General features: G+C 36.0%; 1 protein-coding gene and 1 long non-coding RNA gene across 5 annotated transcripts in view; one reads left to right on the forward strand and one right to left on the reverse strand.

Annotated features, from left to right (window-relative positions):
• The window catches only part of CLOCK (clock circadian regulator), a 145475-nt gene that overhangs the window by 94392 nt on the left and 36324 nt on the right, over positions 1-14759 (reverse strand). The gene's annotated exons all lie outside the window — the stretch shown is intronic.
• On the forward strand, positions 4887-6922 carry LOC120243029. Its single transcript, XR_005531204.1, has 2 exons — positions 4887-4971; positions 5679-6922. It is a non-coding gene; the product is annotated as an uncharacterized LOC120243029 (long non-coding RNA).

Genomic DNA, 14759 nt, shown 5'->3' on the forward strand with positions numbered 1-14759 from the left:
TTCTGTTCCTTTCTCTTTCTCCTTCTGGTGTTTCCATTACACACATACTACAAATTTTGCAGTTGTCCAACAGTCCCTAGATACTCTGTTCTTTTCAGTCTTTGTCCTCTTTGCTTTTCATTTTTTGAGAATTCTACTGAGACATCTTCTAGATCAGAGGTTCTTTCCTCATGTGTTGAGTCTACTAGTAAGCCCATCAAAGGTATTCTTCATTTCTGTTACAGTATTTAATCTCTAGCTCTGTATCTATCTCCTGAGGATTTCCATCTCTCTGCTTACACTGCCCACCTGTTCTTACATACTATTTTATCCATTAGATCCCTAAGCATATTAATCATAGTTATTTTAAACTCCTCGTCTGATAGCTCCAACTATGCGATGTCTGTTTCTGATATTTATTCTGTCTCTTCAAGTTATGCTTTTTGCCTTTCGGTGTGCCTTGTAATTTTTTCTTGATTGCTGGATATGATGTGTACTAGGCGAGAGGAATTACTGTAAACAGGCCTTTAATAACATGGTGGTGAGATGTGGAGGAAGGAAAACATTTTACAGTCCCAAGATTAGGTCTCAGTCTTTTGTGAGCCTGTGAATCCAGACCGTGTACTTTACCAATGTTTCTCTAGATTTTCTGCTATTCACCGTGGGAACCTGGTCAAAATCCTGAGGTAAATCTCATGATACTGTTGAGGCACCCCTATGACTGAGGCCCTTTGGAGTTTTCAATTGTCAAAGTTATCCATAGTAAGGCTCTAGCAATATGTCAATAATAGTTCTGATTCTGCAGTGGTTTCTGAGGTGCTTTCCACTTGTGAGTCTCTGTTCTAGGAAGCTGTGACTTCTTATATTTATTTGACTCTCCAATCTTGGGAAGACTACCTTGTGACTGTGAGGTTTTCACTGGGTCCTCTTCTCTCTTATACATCCAAGAGTTGTTGTTTTTTCAGACTTTTTAGCTTTTTATTTGTTGTTAGGATCAAGTGGTGACTTTGTTTTCTTTTTGCCATAATTTTTTTAAAAATCCCTAAAAAGCCAGTGTCACTTTAATTAACAAAAAATAATTTTTCTTTTAAGTAGGCGTCACGCCCAGCACAGAGACTAATATGGGGCTTAAACTCACAATGCTGATGAGATCAAGACCTTAGCTGAGATCAAGAGTTGGACACTTAACTGATTGAGCCATCCAGGCACCCCAATAAAAAATAATTTAATGTTTAAGTCACAAAGTATATTTTTACCTAGAAACATTTCAAGTAAAAAAAATTATGATAGACTCAATTTCTTTTATTTGTTTAACTACTGGGTTGTTGGGTTTTTTTTTTTTTAATGTTCATTTATTTTTGAGACAGAGTGTGAGCAGGAGAGGGGCAGAGAAAGAGGGAGACACAGAATTTGAAGCAGGCTGTAGGCTCTGAGCTGTCAGCACAGAGCCTGAAGCGGGGCTCAAACTCATGAACGAAAGATTACAAACTGAGTGGAAGTCAAATGCCCAACTGACTGAGCCACCCTGGTGCCCCAGACCCCATCTTTTTCAATTAGAATTTATATTACAGTTCAAAATTACAGAAAAATAAAGGTACAATAAATTAGATTAAGGCTCTCAATTATTTAAGTCAGTATTTAAGGATTAAAAGAAGTTCAAGCCCTATGTTAGAGATTACACGCACTTAGTAAGTTGAAGGAACTAGTTAACAAAAGATTTCTTAAGCCTTTTCCTATAATAGGCTATGGTACAGACTAATGACATGATCTAAAGCACAGTAAGACCAACTGTATAGAGGCTGCCACAGTATTTACTATTTAACAGTATTCCCATGAATTAGTTCTCAATAGTTTCAAACTTACGTATATTCTTTATAAGAAAGTACTCAAAATTTGATAAAAGTTTAATCAAATGATTGCTTTAGGAATGCCAATGAACACATATGAATTACTACCATGGAAGTCTCAGCATCAGCTAATGAAGAAAAGGTCATGACCCAACAGTGATTATTTGCATCATATTTAATAAAACATCACATATGCCTGGTTCACATTTGGTTTCTTTCACCATCTCCCTACTTTGTGTGTATGTGTGTATATACTTTGGTTTTCATTTTCACCTTCAAAAAGGAAAACCAAGGTGAATTTTACTCAAAATTCTCAGTGTAGAAAACCTCAGGATTTCAGTTATCAAGGTTATTTCACTGACAAGAAAAATTAGGAATTACTATGCTCTACTTTTCACTGCAGAAGTGGAAATTCACTGTAACATTCTCATTGAAAATATTCTTCTAAACCATGAGGGTTTTTTTTTTTTTAAACAGGAATGATAATTTACTCATTCATCTATTATCAGGGCCTGTCAGAATATTTGACAAATACTAAATACTCAACTGGCATCAGTGAATAACTCAATTAACTGAGACCAACTCAACCTTGCCACAAAATTAGTACAAAACTCTACACTCAAGTCTGCTTCTGATCTATCCAATGTCCACTCTAAAGTTCTTTAAAACCAAGAATATGATTGTACATGCAATGGAACAGCAACAAAAAAGGATATTCTGCTGCCAAAAAATGGTATTTTTTGAGAAAGTGGGATTTTTGATAACAAAAATACTCCTGGAAGCTGAAGAAATAAAACAACAATAAATGGTCTGAGTCAAAAGCACCAGAGCAACAGAACTGAATTCCTAAAATGTGCATGAAGCAAAAGTAGAAGCAAGATCCCAGTGTCCTAGTTGAAGTATTTTGGGTTAGCATTCCCCAGTCCGAATTAAAGCAGCTAATAAACAGCATGCTGGAAGAGTAAGCACAAAACTTAATACCTGTGGAATTTAGAAAGGCCTGGATGAAAATCTTTGGATAGTTTACTTAACCATCCTAAGCCTCCGAATTCTTACTTTTGGGGGTTGTTGTGAAGAGTAAAAGGTATAAATAGCATAGGATTATTTATTTTTATTAACAAAATAAAGACAAATAGCAACTCCCCCTTTAAAAAAACAAAACAAAAGGCTTACATATTTGCAGCATGACAAAGGGTTATTATCTTTACCACATAAGGATCTAAAAGTTACTTAAAAAACATCAAAATCCACCCATCCAAAATGATCAAGAAGTATAACTAGGGGCGCCTGGGTGGCTTAGTTGGTTAAGCGTCCGACTTTTGCTTAGGTCATGATCTCGCGGTTCGTGGGTTCGAGCCCCGCGTCGGGCTCTGTGCTGACTGCCAGCTCAGAGCCTGGAGCCTGTTTCAGAGTCTGTGACTCCCTCTCTCTCTGACCCTCCCTTGCTCACGCTGTCTCTCTCTCTCTCTTAGAAATAAAACATTAAAAAAAAAATCAAAATGATCAAGAAGTGTAACTAAATGAAGCACAAAGAAAACAAATAGCTAATAAATGTAAAAGGATTCTGGCCAGAAGTCAAAGAAACTTAACTAAAAACTTGTCATAGTTAAATATTAGTGATTCCTTAAAAATTATACTTCATATATTTATCTATTGTTCAGCAAACACTTACTGAGCACCAATACAAGTGTCCAACACAATGGTAATGGTAGTTTTAAAATGGCAAAACAGACATAGCCACTGCATTTAAGCACTTTCCAGAGGTATGCACAATACCTCTGTGAATACACAGGAGGGACAGAGGTTAAGGATGCCTCTTGAAAGAAGTAATCCCCACGTCAAGATCTGAAGGATAAATAAAATTCACCAGGCCAAGAAACAGAGAACTTTGATGTATAGGTAAAGGTTTGGAGACACGAGAAAGAAAGGTACTGCAAGTAGTTCATCATGTTTAGAGCAAAAACCTAGGGAAGGCATGGAGTAAAAACTGGTGGTAAGAGATAAGAATGGTGAGGTGTGTGTATCATGAAAGGCCATGTGAAGGTTAAAAAGAAAGTCACCCGCCCCTGAAAAGCAACTGAAAAAACTGAAGTAGTTTTAGGTAGGGAACTAACATTAATAGATTTGTTCTTCTGAAATATCTGGCTACAATATACAGAATGGAATGAAGAAGGAAGGACTAGAGTTAGGGAGACTAATTCTAGGAATTAGTTAGGAAATAGGGTAGAGAGGCTATATAAAAGAACTTTAATATATACTATATGACTAGACAGAACTTGGGGATTGTCAGGAAGCAGTGAGGGTCAAGAACCCCCCAAATTTTGGCTTGACAGGAAACTTAGGAAGAATAAGCTGGAGGGAAATGGAAGGGAATGATATTAGAAGCAGTGTCTACCATTTATTGAATATTTACTATGTGCCAGGCATTCCTCAAAGTCTTCTCTCATTAAAGACTCTCAACAATTATATGACATAAGCTCTGTTATTATCTCCATTTTACTGATGAGGAAATTGAAACACAAAGACTATAGGTAAGCTAATCAAAGTCAGCAATAAAGCTGAGATGTGAACACTGATAGTTTAGTTTGAACTATGCTCTTAATCACTATGTTACAAATACCTAACATTTACTTTAGATGATGGATTCAGTCTTAGACATGTTGTCTTTAAGGTATCTAAGGGATATGCAAGGGGAAAAACATCCAGTAGGCAGTTAGAAATGAGCATGGCATTTAAGAAGGAACTGGATCAAGATGTAAATTGCAAGTCATCAATATAAACATATAAATACAATGACGGATGGGATTCTCTAGGAAAAACATATAAAATAAAAAAAAGAAAGGTTAAGATTGAAACTTGATGAAAATTTAGTATTTTAGAAACTGGAAGAAGACTAATAAAATGGGAAAGAGGCAGAGCAAGGAACTTAAAGAAATGAGCTCTGCCTATATTCTGAAAACTATAAAACCTTAATGAAAGAAACTGAAGACATAAACAAATGGAAAGATATTCCATGATCATGGATTGGAAAAGTATTGTTTAAAATGTCCATACTCCAGACTATGACTCAAAGAAGGATCAAAACCCAGCAGAGTGCAAGCAGCAGTGAAGCAGGATGTATGTGGCCTTGAGGATAACCTGCACTGTAATAGCCTAAACACAACTATTATTTACTTACAGCCTTATGTTTTTGTATTTTCTTAGTAGACTCAGTAATTTTTTTTAAAGGAAAGGAACTGATAATTTTAAAGACCAATTTGTTCTACTTAGCATTTTAACTATAGTTTTTCTGCCAGCTCTATTGATTGCACAAATTCTTTCACGCGTATTCATTCATCACTACATGGTTTGGTTCTTCTGGAGTAATTTTTATCATGTAACAGTGTAGCTATGAAAGTGAATAGCCCTGTTACAAGAAACAGTTTTTTGTTGCGCTGATTCCCCCACCCCCACCCCCCCGAAGAACCAAAGTATTTTTTCAGCTGGTAATTGAATTGGGTTTAAGTTTGCTTGCACTATCTGTGCCTTTCATTACTTTGTTACAGAAATGCAGTGACTTAGACTTAAGACAATTCATTTAAAAAATAAAGAACTTGTCAAGACAAATATACGGTTAAGAATTTCCAGTAAGATCACAACTGATAACTTAGATTATTAATGGAATTTTGTACTTTAGGTGACATAGTTAGAGAAGCCTAGTAAGGAAACCATATAAGGAAACCTAACTCATAGCATGGTTATTGGTTACTATAGGGAGGTGAATAAAACCCATTTTCAGAAGTTAAGCCTCATTATTTTAACTGTACTTTTAAATTTAACCTCCATTAACTAAGCATCTTTTCTTTATGGTAGGGTCTACCTTCTGCTTCCCTGGAAAGGATGAATTTACATCATTTGACAAGCCTATTTCAAGTTTTTTTGTTGTTACTGTTTGCTTGTTTTTGTTTTTGCAGCCTAAAATAAAATGTCATATAATTTTAGTTCTCACAAGATAATGTCTTAATTTTGTACTAATTCAGGTAGAAGCAGAGGCCTAGCTTGAATTAATCATTGTACCCAGTTTACCATATTATGGAAGAAGAGAGTGTCAACTTTGGGAGAGGTACTACATCTGCTAATATAAGAAGATAGAAAAGAAAAAATCTTAAATGATGTATTTTTTTCTTAAAAAAAGATTAAACGGTTAAAATTTTATTTCCTTTGGTTAGAACTAGAGAGAAGGCCCCACGCTCTATAGTTAATTCCAGTTCTTATTGCTTAAAGTATGTCATTTTCCCATGCTTCTGTTTACTGTATATTACAATGGGTAGTACTGTTTACCTAACTACCTCACAGATATGTTAAGGCATGTTAAGTTAAATTTTATGAAATGTTTCTCGATCTCATTAAAAGCTCCAAAATTTGAACCTGTTTGTACCACAAGTATAATATTCAGCATTTTATTCATACCAGGGTTTGATAGTTCAACTGGAAAACAAAGGTTTAAGTACCTCTGTTCTGGATCTGGTCAGGCAACACTCTTGCAGATCTTTGTGTGGCTCCTGTCTAGTAAGTGGATGGATGAGCAGCTCTTTCACAAGGTCCAAGGATTGCTTTTAGGTATTTTAGTTTATGACCATATTGTAGTAAAATACTGCAGAGATCATGGGACTGAAGTAGAAAGAAGACCGTATTTAGGGGGGAAATGCCATTAAATTTGAGACTCATAGAGCCACATTTAAAATACCTCAGGCTAATTACTGTTAATTTTTTTGTGATGAGCTTAAAAGCTTTGACAGTGAGGGTGGATTAAATGGATTCTAACTAGAGGCTGGCCTAGAGTTCCTGCTCTTCATAAAACTGTATTGTTTCTAGAGGTGATAGAGCTTCCTTTTTGAAAATCTAGTATTAAGATCTTGGAATGTGAACACATTTTGTTATTTGTATACTACTTTTCATTCCTCTCCTGAGATTTTAATTAACTACTGGAAATCCTTAACCAGTTGCAATGGTTTGTAGGAAAAAAATGCCATGAAAACACCCTGTTTTTCCTCCTTATTTTCAGAATGCTTTTGGTTGCTTTAATTAGACATTCTTTGCTGATTTTTTTTTTTTTTGGTGCCCATAGCTCATGTGATCATAGCCTTTTCTGAACCTGACCAATTTTAATCTAAAGATAGAATCCCATTTTTAATTAACTTAAGTAGCAAAACCACTATTTTTTTCCTTCATTCCTTTAGGTAATAGCTATTGCCAAAGTAAAGGGGCAGATACGATTTCATCTTGTTATATAAAGGGGATGTGGTTTGCAGAGGAATTGTTTTCTTATTCAAGTTGGCATTGCAAGGGATATCAGTGTTTATCTGTGCCATCTCTCCAGTTCCAAAATGGTTCTATTCCATTCTAGAAATTTGAAATATGTAATTTGAAATCCTTAATAAAATTTGCATTTAATTTTATAAAAAAAAAAAATAAAATAAAATAAAATGTCCATACTACCCAACGCAATTTACAGATTCAATGTAATCCCCATCAAAATACCAGTGGTATTTTTCACAGAACTAGAACAAATAATGCCCAACATTTGCATGGAACAACAAAAGGCTCCAAAGAGCCGAAGCAATCTTGAGAAAAGAAGAAAGCTGGAGGTGTCACCGTTGCAAATTTCAAGATACACTACAAAGCTATAGTAATCCAAACTGTATGGTACTGGCACAAAGATAGATAGATTAATGGAGTAGAATGGAAAACTCAGATATAAATGCATATATGGTGAATTAATCTACAACAAAGAAGGAGACAATACAGACAGTCTGTTCAATAGATGGTGCTGGGAAATGGATTATTACTCTGCCATAATAAGAAAGATCTTACTATTTGTAACAGGTGGACCAAAGTCAGAGAAAGACAAATACCATCTGATTTCACTTACATGCAGAATCTAAAAAACAAAACAAATGAACAAACAAAAAGAACAGAAAGAAACCTATAATATAGAGAACTGTAGTTGCCACAGGAAGGGTGGTGGTCAAGGGATGAGCAAAATGGGTTAAAGGAGTGGCAGATACAGGCTTCTGGTTACAAAATATATGTTATGGGAATAAAAGGCACAACACAGAGAACATAGTCAATGGTATTATAATAGTATTGTATGGTGACAGATGGTAGCTACCCTTATGGTGAGCATAGCATAATGTATAGAGCTGTCCAATTACTATGTTGTACTCCTGAAACTAATATAATATTGAGTTAACTATATTTCACTAAAACAAAAATTTTTAAGTAATCTAAATAAGAATCAAATAAAGAAATGGGCTCTGAAAACAGATTTCCTGGGTATGAATTATAGCTCAGCCCTTTATTAGCTATGGATCTTTGACTAGTCACTTCTCTACACATCATTTTTTTGGACAATAGTGATAGGTACATATAGTTGTTCTGAGGATTAAATATGTTACATGTTTGGGACGGTATACAGAAAACAGCAAGTGAATTTTAAATATGATTAGTGTTAAAAAATAAAATAAATGATTAGTATTAATAATATCAACTAGATGGAAAAGGATCAAAGAGACAGAAGAAAGCCAAGAAGGATTAGCTGTCACTAAAATTAAAGGACAAGAGTGTTTTGAGAAGTTAACAATGTCAATATTGCTGTGCAGATAAGATAATGACTCAAAAATGTCCATTTAATAACAAAGAGTTTGATACTTTTTAAAGGAGGTATGAAACAGACACTGAACACTGCTTTAAGAAAGTGAACTTGAAAACCCATTTTTAAAAAATATATAATTTTTTGTCAAGTTGGCTAACATACAGTATATGCAGTGTGCTCTTGGTCTGGGGGATAGATTCCCATGATTCATCACTTACATATAACACCCAGTGCTCATCCCAACACTCCAACACCCATCACCCATTTTTCCCCTCTTCCCTTCACTTCCCCCCATCAACCCTCAGTTTATTCCCTGTATTCAAGAGTCTCTTATGGTTTGCCTCCCTCCTTTCCTGTTTGTAACTATTTTTCCCCTTCCCATCCCCCAGGGTCTTCTCTTCAGTTTCTCAAGATCCACATATGAATGAAAACATATAGTATCTTTCCCTGATTGACTTATTTCACTTAGCATAATACCCTCTAGATCCATCCATGTTGCTGCAAATGGCAGGATTTCATTCTTTCTCATTGCCAAGCAGTATTCCATTGTATTATACATACAAAGAAGAAACATCTTCTTTATCCATTCATCAGTTGATGGACATTTAGGCTCTTTCCATAATTTGGCTATTGTTGAAAGTGCTGCTATAAACATTGAGGTACATGTGTCCCTATGAATCAGCACTCCTGTATCCTTTGGATAAATTCCTAGTAGTGTTATTGCTGGGTTGTAGGGTAGTCCTATTTTTAATTTTTTGAAGAACCTCTATACTGTTTTCTAGAGTGGCTGTACCAGTTTGCATTCCCACCAACAGTGCAAAAGTGTTCCCCTCTCTCCACACCCTCGCCAACACCTGTTGTTCCCTTGTTACTGTTAGCCATTCTGAAAGGTATGAGGGGGTATTTCACTGTGGTTTTTATTTGTATTTCCCTCCTGATAAATGATGTTGAGCATCTTTTTATGTGTCTATTGGCTATCTGGATGTCTTCTTTGGAAACATGTCTATTCATATCTCTGCCAATTTCTTCACTGGATTGTTTTGTTTTTCGGGTGTTGAATTTGGTAAGTTCTTTCATAGATTTTGAATACTAACCCTTTATCTGATATGTCATTTGCAAATATCTTTTCCCATTCCGTCCATTGCCTTTTAGTTTTGTTGGTTGTTTCCTTTGCTGTTCAGAAGCTTTTTATCTCGATGAGGTCTCAGTAGTTCATTTTTGCTTTTAACTCCCTTGCCTTTGGAAACTTGTCAAGCAAGAAATTGCTGCGGCTAGGTCAAAGAGATTGTTGCCTGCTTTCTCCTCTAGGGTTTTGATGGTTTCCTGTCTCACATGTACATCTTTCATCCATTTTGAGTTTATTCTTGTGTATGGTGTAAGAAAGTGGTATCTAGTTTCCTTCTTTTGCATGTTGCTGTCCAGGTCTCCCAGCACCATTTGCTAAAGAGACTGTCTTTTTTCCATTGGATATTCTTTCCTGCTTATCAAAGATTAGTTGGCCATACCTTTGTGGGTCCAATTCTGGGTACTCTATTCCATTCCATTGGTCTATGTGTCTGTTTTTGTGCCAATACCTTACTTTCTTGATGATTACAGCTTTGTAATGCAGGCTAAAGCCTGGAATTCTGATGCCTCCTGCTTTGGTTTTCTCTTAAAACATTACTTTGGCTACTGGGGGTCTTTTGTGGTTCCATACAAATTTGAGGACTGTTTGTACTAGGTTTGAGAAGAATGCCAGTGTAATTTTGATTGGGATGCACTGAATGTATAGATTGCTTTGGGTGGTAGTGACATCTTAATATTAATTCTTCTAATCCATGAGCATGGAATGTTTTTCCATTTCTTTGTGTGTTCTTCAATTTCTGTAATAAGTTTTCTACAGTTTTCAGCACACAGACCCTTTACATCTTTGGTTAGGTTTATTCCTAGGTATTTTATGATTCTTTGATGCAATTACCAATGGGATAAATTTCTTGATTTCTCTTTTTGTTGCTTCATTACTGGGATATAGAAATGCAACTGATTTCTGCACACTGAATTTGTATCCTGTGACTTTGCTGAATTCAAGTATCAGTTCTAGCAGCTTTTTAGTAGTCTTTTGGGTTTTTCATGTAGAGTATCATGTCATCTGCAAAGAGTAAAAGTCTGACTTCTTTGCCAATTTGGATGCCTTTCATTTTATTTTATTGTAGGACTACTGAGGCTAGGACTTCCAACACTATGTTAAACAAGAGTGGTGAGAAAAGACATCCCCATCATGTTCCTGACCTTAGGGGGAAAGCTTTTTCTTAAAAAAAAAAAAAGCCCTTTTTAAAAAAAATTTTTTTTTAATGATTATTCTTGAGAAAGAGACAGAGCATGAGTAGGGGAAGGGCAGAAAGTGAGAGAGGGAGACACAGAATCCAAAGCAGGCTCCAGGCTCCGAGCTGTCAGCACAGAGCCCAACACGGGGCTCGAACTCACAAACTGTGAGATCATGACCTGACCCGAAATCTAACACTTAGCCAACTGAGCCACCCAGGCACCCGATAAAAAGCCCTTTCTTAAAATAAAAATTTGGGGAGGTGTATCAATAGCTTGAATATATTTATATCCTTTGACCGAGTACCAAGTAATTTTACTTTGAAAAAAAGGGAACAATCAAGAAGTGTTTCCAAAGTTTTATGTTCACTGCATCATCTACTAAAGCTAGAAAGAATCTAAGCATCTACTAGCAGTAAGAGTGGCATCAAGATATATCAAACATAAATTCAAATAAGCCAAAAATATCAACTGTGGTTATTCCTAATTAGCCTATAAACTTTTAATTTTTTTCTTTAGTATGTTCTAAAATGTCTCCTATGAACATACACTATTACTATAATCAGAAAAACTTAAGTGCTGTCTTTTTCTTTTTATTGCAATTGTCTAACATTAGAGACCTGGCTATACATAATTAACATAAAATAGATGTTTATCCATTCCAGAAAACAAAGTATGAGTAACAAAATAACATGTTACTGTTACAAAATATAAGTAACAGAGACTATTTTCCTATGTACTGTTCACATAATTTAAAGAAAAAATTTTAATTCCATCTAATTATTAATAATCTTTAAATTATTAATTTAAAATTATTAAGTCGGGGTGCCTGTGTGGCTCAGTCAGTTAAAAGTCCGACTCTTGCCTGGAGCCTGTCTTCGGATTCTGTGTCTCCCTCTCTCTCTGATCCTCCCCTGCTCATGCTGTCTCTATATCTCTCTCAAAAATAAATAAAACATTAAAAAAAAAAAAAGTCCGATCTTGATTTCACAGTCATGATGAAATCATGAGGTCATGATCTCACAGTGAGTTTGAGCCTCACACTGGGCTCTGTACTGACAGCTCAGAGCCTGCTTGGGATTCTCTCTCTCCCTTCTCTCTACCCCTAACCTGCTCATGCTCTTTCTCAAAATAAATAAATTTAAAAAGAACCAAAATGATCGGGACGCCTGGGTGGCTCAGTCAGTTAAGTGTCCAACTTCATTCAGTTCAGGTCATTATCTCACAGTTTGAGTTTGTGCCATGCATTGGGCTCTGTGCTGACAGCTCAGAGCCTGGAGCCTGCTTAGGATTCTGTGTCTCCCTCCCTCTCTGCTCCTCCCCTGTTCATACTCTCTCTCAAAAATAAACATCAACAAATTTTTAATAAAAATAATAAAATAAAATGATTAACTCAGGAACCTGGGTTTAAAAAATGGAAATTACAAAAATTCTTTCTCTAACCTAATAACCTATTGACCCACTGACCTAATTTGGAATTTAGGGGAGTTAAATCTGGTATCACAAATATTCTAGGACTGATGGGTCTATTAACATTAATTAAAAGTAGCGGTGAAATTTAATTGACTGGTATAATATAAAAACCCAAGCATCAATCCTTAACTGTGTTTATTATCATTTATGAAAAATTCTAACTTGCTTCTGCAGAGTGTTCAATGTCTGTATTATAACTAAAAAGAGAATTATTCCCAAAAGAACAATTTTAACTTGCAAATAAAGATTTAAATAATTTTAAAATGATTTGTTTAATGTAGGAATAAAGATGAAATTAAACAGTTCTCAACTTATTCAATACTGAATGGGAACATAAGCCTACCTCTACAATGGATATAAAATATTAGTAAGATAAAAAATATTCTTCACTCTATATATTGCAGTTTTCAAGACCAATTTAAGCTGAGAAGTGAAAGTAAGAACAAGAAACATACCCCAACCCAAACTTGCAAGAACAAGACAAGATTCTGGTTCAAGACAAATAATAAATGATACTAGAGCTCTCATCGTTCAAATATCTAAGTATGACATATTTTTGAAGCCTCATTAAATAAAAATGAAAAATTAGTACAACTTTCTTAGGACACAAGACTATTCCAATGATTCAACTAATGTATTTGTTCAAATAACATCTGAGCTCCCTATTCATGTAATGGACTGATCTCGTCCACAGAATATACAAGCACCATATTCCTTTTTCAGAGATGAGACTGAGGCCAGAGCCTGGCCCTAGCCTACACTACGTCCCACAGACAATCTGGAAATACAGACCCAAAGCTTGAGTCTCAGAGTGAACTATACACTGAACCAGATACCATTACCTGAAACTACATCATCCTGCACCAGGCCTCTTTACTAGATCAACAGAAAGAAAAAAAATGGTCCTTTGTAGGCAAAATAATGGTGCCACTAAAAGGATCATGCCCTAATCTCTCGAGCCTGTAAATGTTACCTTACATGGCAAAAAGGGATTTTGCAGATGTGATTAAGGTTAAAGATCTTGATGGGGAGATTATCCTGAATTACCTGTGGGTACAGTGTAATCATGTGAGTCTTTAAAAGCAGAGGGCCTTTCAGACACATGCACCCCCTATGTTTACTGCAGCATTATTTACAACAGTCAAATTATGGAAGCAGCCCAAGTGTCCATTGATAGATGAATGGATAAAGATATAATATAGCACACCTGGGTGGTTCAGTAGGTTGAGCATCTGATTCTTGATTTTGGCTCAGGTAGTGACCCAGGGACATAGGATCAAGCCCTGCTTGGGATTCTCTCACTCTCCCTCTGACCCTCTCCCCTGCTCTCTCTCTTTAAAATTTAAAAAAAACAACAACAAAATAAGATGATACACACATACATACATATACATACACACATTGGAATATTATTCAGCCATAAAAAAGAATGAAATCTTGCCATTTGCAGCAACATGGATGGAGCTAGAGAATATAATGCTAAGTAAAATAAGTCAAAGACAAATACCACATGATTTCACTCATATGTGGTATTTAAGAAACAAAGTAAATGAGCAATGGGAAAGAGAGAGTTACCAAGAAACTGATTTAATTATGGAGAACTGATGGTTACCAGAGGGGAGGTGGGGGGAGGGATAGGTTAAACAGGTGATGGGGATTGAGGGCACTTGTGATGAGCACTGAGTGATATATCGAAGTGCTGAATCACTATATTATAGACCTGAAATTAATATAATGTTGTATGTTAACTATACTGGAAATAAAATTGAACAAATATTTTTAGAAAAGCAAAGGACTTTTCCTGGCTGTGGTTAGAGAGAAATTATGAGACAGAAGAAGGACCAGAAAGATGCGATGTTGCAGGTTTTGAAGGTGGAAGAAAAGGGCCATAAGGCAAGGAATGTGAGGCATCAAGAAGCTTGAAAACACAAGGAAAGAGATTCTCCCCTGAAAGGAGAGAAAGGAATTTTCCAGAAGGGAATGCACGCCTGCTGACACCTTGATTTGATTAGCCCAGTGAGACCCATTATGGAACCTCTGGGCTGCAGGACTGTAAGATAATAGATCTTTATTGTTTTAAGAGTAAGTGGTAATTTGTATGATAGCAACAGAAATTTAATACAAGTCCAAAAGTCTCTGGCTGCTCTTGGTAAGTTTGCCTTTCTCAAACTCTCTCTCCCTCAATATTTACAATAACCTGCCCAGGAAACAATCAAGATTAATCTCACTATGTCCTACTTTCCTTTTATATCAGTCACCAGGAAAGGACCAAACCCACCACGTCATACACCCCTCCCCCCATCACCTGGATTCTTGTCCTCATTTACTCTTTATATCCCATCAGTGATCCCTTTGCTCTTCCTTTCCCAATATCCAAACTCCTTTAATTGTTCTCTGGAACTCCCGCTGAGATCACGAGCAAAATCTCCTATTGCCTCCACATCACTATTGCACACCCTCTTCCCCTTCCTTGTACCAACTGAAATCCCACTTTCCTCTCGGAGTTCTGCTCTAACTCTAGTCCT

The sequence above is a fragment of the Hyaena hyaena genome, unplaced genomic scaffold (assembly GCF_003009895.1).
Source record: "Hyaena hyaena isolate Hyena2069 unplaced genomic scaffold, ASM300989v1 scaffold_329, whole genome shotgun sequence".
Classification (NCBI taxonomy): Eukaryota; Metazoa; Chordata; class Mammalia; order Carnivora; family Hyaenidae; genus Hyaena; species Hyaena hyaena.